This window comes from Wolffia australiana, chromosome 1 (genome assembly GCF_029677425.1).
Source record: "Wolffia australiana isolate 7733 chromosome 1, ASM2967742v1".
Lineage (NCBI taxonomy): Eukaryota > Viridiplantae > Streptophyta > Magnoliopsida > Alismatales > Araceae > Wolffia > Wolffia australiana.
The window spans coordinates 445,190-455,000 of NC_135835.1; positions in this window are offsets into that span (position 1 = coordinate 445,190).

Consider the following 9,811-nt stretch of genomic DNA (forward strand, 5'->3'; position numbering starts at 1 on the left):
ACCTTAAGGCTTGGAGCCCCCCCCCCCCACCCAACCTACGCCTGCGTGCACCACCGCTACAATCATGTCCCTGGGTCGAGCATCACACGTTCGTGGGTCATGGCCCTTGACACACCCCTGATCGGTCATACCTCATGCCCTGATGTCAATCCACCGCCCAGATGCTCAGTCCCAATCTTTACACTCGACACACCAATGAGTAACTCTATCACTTTGGCCTGCCACATGTCGCCGTGCACGACACCCATTCATTGCCACCTACACGGCGTAGCACTACTAGTCGGAGCACTCCATGTCCTGTAGTAGTCTTGAGTTCCCTCCGCCATGCCTTGGTCTCGTGAAAGAATGCCTTCTGCCATGCGTTCTACACGCGTAGCCCCCACATCTAGCACGCATAGCCTACGTGTCCCACGCACACACAACATGTAGCACCCACGTCTACGGTTCTTGGAGGCCTACACATGTGGTGCCCATGGCTTGGGTGCGAGACCTGCCCTGATCTTCCATGCTTACATGCTGGTGAGCACAAGCACCTTGTGGGTCTTGGCTTTAAAGATCAAGGTTGAGCATCACCACTTGTGCTGAGTGTGGTCTCCATGCTACGAACCCAACCTCCAATCCTAAGTCCAAGTATGTAGGCATATCCTTGACCATTAGCACCCAGGCCTTTGCGCAAGAATGTTGCCTACTATGGGATCTTACAATCCTAAGTCCAAGTATGTGTGCATATCCTTGACCATTAGTGATGGAGCGCATCCATATGACGCCAACGAATCATCAGCGGAGCCACCATCACCATCATCAGCATCACCACTGGTCCGTGTCCAGCCCGACCGGCACGCCAAAGCGTCCGTGAAGACGCCCGGGTTTAAATACCCTGGGTAGAGCACGTCCACGTTCGTATCATTGTGTTTTCGTCTTTGTTCGTATCGGTTTTCATCCTCATTTTTGTCTTTCACGTCATTTCATTCCCTATGTCCTTTAATTGTGTTATAAAAAGGGGGAGGTCCCTTATTGGTCTCCCCTTTTTGGAACCCTTGTAAGGGGCCCATCATGGCCCTATATAAAGCCATGATGGCCCCACGTTCTTCTCTAGATCTAGAATTGTTTGTTGCAGTTATGATTTGAGTTTTAGATCTCACCTTGGAGAGGAAGAGGAAGAGAGGAAGAGAAGAAGGGGAAGAAAGAACCAAGGGAGAAGAGAAGACTAGGAGTACTTGCCCCACGGTCAGCCTTCCTATGTCCTAGGCTATATAATCTTGCGTCGTGCATGCCCATGTTATCGAACACGTTTCCCCCTTGGTGTTGTTTCGTCGAACTGTCCGTGCAAACTTTGGGACAGGTCAATCATCCCATCTACGGCCGCAGAATCTGTCGTGGAAGGTCATCGTCATACAGCTTCGCTAAAGGATTCTCGCGCTCTGTGGTGGTCTCCACAATAGCTGGTCTACCCGTCATGGCCTTTGTGGAACCAGTGAGGACTAGGCGTGAAGTGTGCCGTGTCTGATCAGTCAACGGCGGGTCCTTTCCCGCATCTGGTGTCGCTGGTACGACTCTTGTGTACGACGGACAAGTGACACGGCTGCTACGGTCACCCCCGACATGCATGTTAGCATATTCCTAGTGAAAGTGAAAGTCCGGTCATCCTTGTCACACGGTGCAACATCCGACAGGACGCTTGAACGACTCCAAACCCAGTTGACACCATCATCCCTTGGCTGCAGAGACTCAACACTCCTAGAGTAACTCGTGGGTGCCCCAATTCCGACGTTGGTTTTCTGTTGACGCTCACAGATTCTGCAATCCTCGTGTTGCATCCGATGATTCGGCAACAACTGGGCAAACAGAACTTGATCAGTAGGGAGCGTTTGCCCTCCCCAGACGTTGTACCTGCGGCTGATATCTGTTGGGTCACGCCATTTGAAGCCAGATGATTCTGCACCCCACACCACCCGTGTGGCATTCCCCACCCGCGCCTGGGTAGTCCAACATGCCCATCTGTGTCGTGTTGAGCGTGACGAACACCGCCAACTGCTAGAACTGCCTCACCGCTGCCCCTTTTCCTTCCGACCTCCGTCATTCCTCTACTGTGCGTGATTCTGCAGGCAATTGAAGCCCTCCATGATATTCGCATACAGCACATCTTACCCTACCTGTCCACATTGGTCTGCGCATTGATAAAGACATCGACGACGAACACCCCTCCCAACGAGGTATGCCGTTTCCCTTGATCGTCAGTTTAATTACGACTTTTAGTATATTTTTTACTGCACTCCACCGCGCTCGAGCTAGATTAGGTGAGAGGTTATTGAGAAAACTACGAGTTGAGCGTCTCCAAGATACGGGCTGAGCCCATCCATTACGTCCGAGCCCCTACAGATCTGTTCGGTTCGGCGCCATAGTCGCTATTGTCGCTCTGACGATGGTCAGAAGGTCTCCGTCATTGTTATCGACTGCCGCCTCAGAGCTCACAGCTCAGTGAATTTCCACTCGTCGGCCCTTCATGTAGACTCCTCCTAGGAACTACGCATCCACGTAGTTACATTTACTTAGGTGAATTATGGGTCGGACAAAGTCGTTGACGGCGTCCGACATCAATTAGCACCCAGGCCTTTGCAGAAGAATGTTGCCTTACTGTGCGATCTTACAACAGTGGATAGAAGTCGATAAGTGATAATCACAAATAACATGATAGTTTTGAAAGTAATTTCTTGTCTTTTATTTTAAATGGTCATAATGATATGTTATCAAGGCTTAGGTGTGTAACTACATCATTTTCTTTAAGTAAATCTCCTATTATATTGGGGCAGACAATATCATATTGACAACTCAATCACCTCCATGTACTTCTTACTATATTTGAACTAAGATTTATTTGAATCCCATGATTAGAAACTTATAATCAATCTACGAAATAAAGTCATGCATCCACAATATGTCCTTGGTGTCTTAGGTGAATGGATCACTTATACAACCATGATATGAATCAACCTGATTGGTTTTTAGGTATAATACCATTTAGGAATTCATTTAGGGATCAATTTAGTGGACTCTTTTCCTAAAGAGCACCCACTATATGACTTTGGTGTCTCCACACCAATAAACACAAGGTCATACATACTTATCATATGAGTAGGACCAGATAGAATATTCATAATCCATGTTTAAAGACTAGTAATCATTGTATTTTGATCTCATCATGATTCACTAAGTCATTGCACATATTCATGGACTTTATTACAAATATCACGTGTGCATAATATGTTAGGTTCTAGAGGCCTTGACATGGATAAACAAATTAATATTTTGTAGTTGAAGACTTGAACGGAATCGAACGACATCATTAAAACCATGAAATGAAGTACCTTTGCACTGATCATATCCGTGATTTCTTGGATCCCGGAGTGAGACAAGTCAAGCTGCTCAAGTGTGCAGCCTCTAGACGCATCCATACAATCGACACACCAAATATCCTCCTTCTCGTTGACAAGCCCCGTTCTACCTCTATCATCGTCGTTACGACATTTCGATCGCATCAGGCATGGAGAAGGGATGTGGGGAGAGTGGAGAAGAAGGGGAGTCCCCTTGAACAATTCTGGCCTGGGTGAATTTCGTTTAGGGCCTTCCCTTAATTATATTAAGTGGATATTTTTCATAAAAACCCCTAAAACTTAAGTATATCTTCCGACGTCTAAAAGACCATTTGCGTGAGACACTTTAGGCCCATGTATCACTCTAGTAAATGACTCCAACGACCCAATAACCTTTATTAGCCTTCCAAATTAATTAAATATATCATCATATAGATTAATTTAATGTCGAATTGATTTAACCCAATCGATAGGTCGAGTCTCCAACACATGGGGTGCAAAGCTACACCTTGTGTTTTAGAAGATACAAAGGAGTGTGTATTGACTCACTTTATGGAACATGTTCGTCATCGGTTACCGTGAATGTATATTCCCTCCTCCACTTTATGCTCCTTAGACGACTTAGGGCATGGTCAACTGTCAACCTCTAATAGGTCATCCGAGTTAGTACTGATGCATTCAGAAATCATTAGAGAACTCTTCTCTGATGTTTCACTACCTTGGCCAAGGACTTCATCGCATCATCTTCCTTGAGTTGCCACCTTGGTGGCAACCACGACTGCACATTGGAACCGAACGTGCCTCCACCTCCACACGAGACGTCTTGTGTCATGACACGTCATCAACGCCAACTCCAAAATTGCCCTTTGACATGAGACGTCGAAACGTCGTCTATTTTCTTCTTTTTCTCTCTTACTTTCTCCTTCCTCCAAGGCCTATACATAGGCAAAAGTTGCTTGAAACACTTGGTGAATTTTATTTCAAAGAGTTGAAGTTTTCTTCTTGAGAAATTTGCCCTAATCTTCTCCCCTTCCAAGCCACGACTGCCGCCACTATCGCTGTCGTCGCCACCAAGGGGGGGAACATCTACCCACATAGGCCGCCCACCATGCCACTGCGCGTAGGCCACCTTCACGCGCAAGCTGCCCTCCACGCAAGCCACCCACCCACGCAGGCTGTCTGCCATGCAGTCTGCCCGCCCACAAGGTGACCGCGCGCAAACGCCCGCCCACAAGGTGACCGCGCGCAAACGCCCGCCCACGTGGCCGTCGCGCGCAGCCGTTCACCCACACCGCCGTGCGTAGACGTTTGCCCACGCGGCCACCGCGCGCTGCCGCCCGCCTAATTTCCCGCATCGCCACGACGCACTACTCTAGTGCTGAGGTACTTTTTGCACTCTTTGGTGATTGTGTTCTTCATCCAATATTCTTCGAGTGTTTATCCACCGCCGTCGAATTAGTTTTGAAATTTAAATCTTCAAGTGATTAGACTGAATAGGCCTTTGAATCTGCTAGTGATTGCCCGTTTGAATTTATTGAAATTGTTGCTTTGATTTCACTGTAGTGGTTGTAAGGCAATACTCCCGCCCTCGATGAGGAAAGGGGCTGGACCATTAGTATTTACACCAGACTTAAATCTTTGAATTCGATAGTGTGATTTGTGGTATGTTTTATCCCACCCCACACTAAATAGTCTTCTTACCCAGTTTCCCCATGTTATCTTGCATCACACCTCTTATATTTAGGGTGGACAATCCCATCTTGACCACTCAATCGGCTTCGTGAACTTGTTGATGCACCCAAACTAAGACCGTTTAGAATCCCATGATTAGAGACTCGTGGCCATAGTCAAAGTACAACTGTCCGTCCACAAGACGTCTTTGGTGTCTCATGTCTAAGGACCACTACCGAAACTGAGACCTGAATCGACCTGATTGACAATTTGGTATAATACCATTCGGAGATTCGTACGGATCAATTCAGTGAACTCTTCCACTAAAGAGTACCCACTATTTATCCTTAGTGTCTCCACACTAATGGCTACAGGACCGACCATACTCATCATATGAGTGAGGCTAGATAGTGCTCTTCTATCCGGATACTTCGATGTCCTTCTAGCGCATCCTTCGAATAGGAATGTTTAGAAAACATGCTTAAAGACTAGTGATCTCCGTATTTTGATCTCATCAGAATTCAATTAGTTCGATCATGTATTCACGAACTTCATTATGAGCATCACACGTGCACTACAATGAATATGTTGTATTAATGAACATGGAACGAGATGTGGAATGTGTGATTGGCTTGCCGGCCACATATATTTCTATCATAATATTACATTAATATTTCTTTCAATGAACTTAAACAAAACATGGTGGTCTGATTAGCTTGATGACCACATAATATGCAATATTCTACAAAAGAGGGCAAAGGGTAGTGTAACTATTCAAGGTGATGCACATGATTTTAATGTAGCTGAATGAGGTGACCTTCTTGATAGCACTCTTCACTTTAAGTCGTGCATGGATTAGTGACAAAAGAGAAGTGACCTTTGAGTTAATGAGCTTGGCCTAGTGGGTGAGCCCCAATGTTCAACACTTCATGTGAATGATGGCTGAGATAAGGAGGATTTTCTAGAAAGGTAGGAGACAATGGTTGTGATAAGGTCCGTCTCTTTGGGACGTGACATAGTGATACAGATGATATAGATGATGGCATGTCAGACGCATAAGGAGCTGGTGATATCAAAGAGGGGTGAAATGGAGTTGTGGAGAATAGAATCATGATTAATTTATGGCATTAAAGCTTAATTATTTATGGCACTTTAGAATGATTTTCTATTTTTCTTAATATAATGATATTTTCACGTAATCTCATGAATAAAAAACTTACAAGTGAGAAAATTTTTGTAGATCTGTGTAAATATTTTAGGAGTTTATGATATCTTTAGAATGATATTATAACTTTTATGGAATTTTCTGACATTAAATTCATAAAGAAAATAATTTTATGACTCAATAGATAGAAATTTGAATTTATTTAAATATTTTAACAAATTTGATGATTTTTCCACTTCCTCCTAGAATTTTGTACCACATTGGTAGTCCACACATATTTAAGGAGAAAAAACTAAATGGCTTAGACTGGACAAAATTGAAATGATGGTACCTAACACTCCACATGGACTTTTGGGCTGAAGTTTTGAGTGTATTTCAATATGTAGGTGTTCTATCTATCTACTATTTTTAATATATAAATATAACCCTTTATCCTTTATAAAAAGGCACTCTTGAATATTTTTCCTAATAAGTATCAGTGGAGTAATTTGCTTATTTACAAAATTTATTGGGCCCATAATTGCATTCCAAGAGCAAAGGATTGAAAGGGTGGCATTCATATCAAAAGTCAAAAATAGAGAAGTCCACATAGCCTGTTGGGCACATGATGACAAGGTTAGTGTGGTCTTTGCATTTTTCTGATGTACTTCTTAATCCTTTCTGGTTATCATCACCGACAACCTAGATTTTCACCATCACACATACCACAACCTACTCTGCCACTTGTCGACATGTATCTGCCTCAACCAGGAACAGTAAAATCTGATGGAAAGATATGTGGCCGGCAAGCCAATCACACATTCCACATCTCGTTCCATGTTCATTAATACAACATATTCATTGTAGTGCACGTGTGATGCTCATAATGAAGTTCGTGAATACATGATCAAACTAATTGAATTCTGATGAGATCAAAATACGAAGATCACTAGTCTTTAAGCATATTTTCTAAACATTCCTATTCGAAGGATGCGCTAGAAGGACATCGAAGTATCCGGATAGAAGAGCACTATCTAGCCTCACTCATATGATGAGTATGGTCGGTCCTGTAGCCATTAGTGTGGAGACACTAAGGATAAATAGTGGGTACTCTTTAGTGGAAGAGTTCACTGAATTGATCCGTACGAATCTCCGAATGGTATTATACCAAATTGTCAATCAGGTCGATTCAGGTCTCAGTTTCGGTAGTGGTCCTTAGACATGAGACACCAAAGACGTCTTGTGGACGAACAGTTGTACTTTGACTATGGCCACGAGTCTCTAATCATGGGATTCTAAACGGTCTTAGTTTGGGTGCATCAACAAGTTCACGAAGCCGATTGAGTGGTCAAGATGGGATCGTCCACTCTCGGTATAAGAGGTGACAGCTCAACGAAGACGATGCAATGAAGTCCTTGGCCAAGGTAGTGAAATATCAAAGAAGAGTTCTATGATGATTTCTAAATGCATCAGTACCAACTCGGATGACCGTTGACTATACCCTAAGTCATCCAAGGAGCGTCAAGTGGATGAGGGACTATACATACATGGTAACTGATAACGAACAGTTTCCATAAGTGAGTCAATACACACTCCTTTGTATATTTTAGGACATGAGGTGTAGCTTGGCACCCCACATGTCGGAGACTTGACCTATCGATTGGGTTAAATCAGTCCGACATTAATTAATCCATATGATGATATAGTTAATTAATTTGGAAGTACAATAAAGGTTATTGGGCCGCTAAAGTTGTTAACTAGACTGATACATTGGCCTAGAGGGTCACACGCAAATGGTCTTTTAGACGTCGGAAGATATACTTAAGTTTTGGGGTTTTTATGAAAAATACCCACTTAGTATAAATAGGGGAAGGCCATGAATGAAATTCACCTCAGCCATAATTGTTTAGGGGCCTTCCCTTTCTTCTCCACTCTCCCCACACCCCTCTCCATGCCTGATGCGATCGAAACGGCGTAAGGATGATGGTGGAGGTAACAGGGTTCGTCAAGGAGAAGGAGGAGATTCAACATGTGAGCAGCCCAACTTTTCTTACTCTGAGATCCAAGAAATCACGGATGCGATCCGTGGAAATGTACATTGATTCAATGTTTTTGTTAATGCCTTTTGATTTGTTCAAGTCTTCCAATGTGAATCGTTTCGAATTATTCATCCATATCTTAGGCCTCTAGCACCCAACAAAATCGTCATCACTTACCCCCGTTGGACCGCTCATCGGCATGTATGTGCCACAATCTCCGTTGAAATCAGTGGTAGCGTTTCATTTATCCATTCTCCTTCACTCATGCCACATCACAATTGTCACCTAGTACTGTCAAAGCACCGACTGACATAATTTAATGCTAATTATAATTAGCATATTAATGCTTATTTAATGCTAATAATTCTAATTATAAATTTCCACAAATCCCCCATTATTCTATAAATTTTTAATAAATTTGGTTGATTAGGAAATTTAAAATTTGGGTTTATTTTAAATTGATTTTCATTAGTTTTATTTTATTGAATTATATTTAATTACAATAAATATATAATTCCAACAAAATAATTTAAATTTAAATTTCACTATTTCAATCCCTGCTCCTTATGGATTTGGCTCTTATGCACTTTGCGCTCACGAGGAAATTGACCCTATTTTTTTATTTATCATAGACCTGCTAGACTCTACCTCTTGTGTGATGACGTACAACTTGCATGACATGATAGATAGTAGGTGGAGTGTTGTGGAGGATATGGATGGAGATAAAAAATCATGAGATCCTGGGTCTACGCTAATTGCCACATGCAGCTCAAGCTCGTGTTTGAGATCAAGGCACAAAGGATTGTCATTAGGGATGCAATCTGCATCCACCACTTTCCTGGTGGTGTGTGCCCATCAAGTGATTACTTGGAATTCCGTAATTGAGATAGGATGTTGGCTCCTGGTTATAGTGATTCTTTCACTGACCGTGGGAAGATTTTGCCGTTGTGGTGGGGTTTATAGATTAATAAATCTGGACGACTTAAGACTCCTTCGGAAATTTCAGAAAAAAAGACTCATGCTACAAAATACTTGACCAGGAGAAGAATAATATTTATCAGAAAATTTGATGTGATTCATTTGATTTATATATTTCAACTAATGCGTAGATTTTATATTTATTCAAGTTAAAATAATAACTTTAAAAAAACTATAAAATCCATCAAGTTTTGAATTTAGTGTAGGGTCAGAAACTGTCTCTAGTCTTGTTTCTAGCCACATCAAGAGGCAAAACAATGACAGAGGATGGGGTGGGAGCCCATCACCGTGATATAAAATGTTACAAGTTGGCTAACTCAAGATAATATGATGGATGACGAGGGGTCCCGTGATGGGACCTCATGTCCAGATAATGGTGGCTATCGCTTTTTTAATAAAAGGATCCCCCTTAATCTCTTGTGTTCTCTTCACATGATCGTAATCAGGTAGTGGCAAACATCATCCCCCGCATCATTCGTCACGGCAACAGATTGGTGATGGATGACATGATGGTGACAAGTGATGTTTTTTAGCCCCATGATGGTGATGTGATGAAATAATTGTGACGGGGTGACATAGCCATGATAGAGGGCCTCGGATGGGTGACA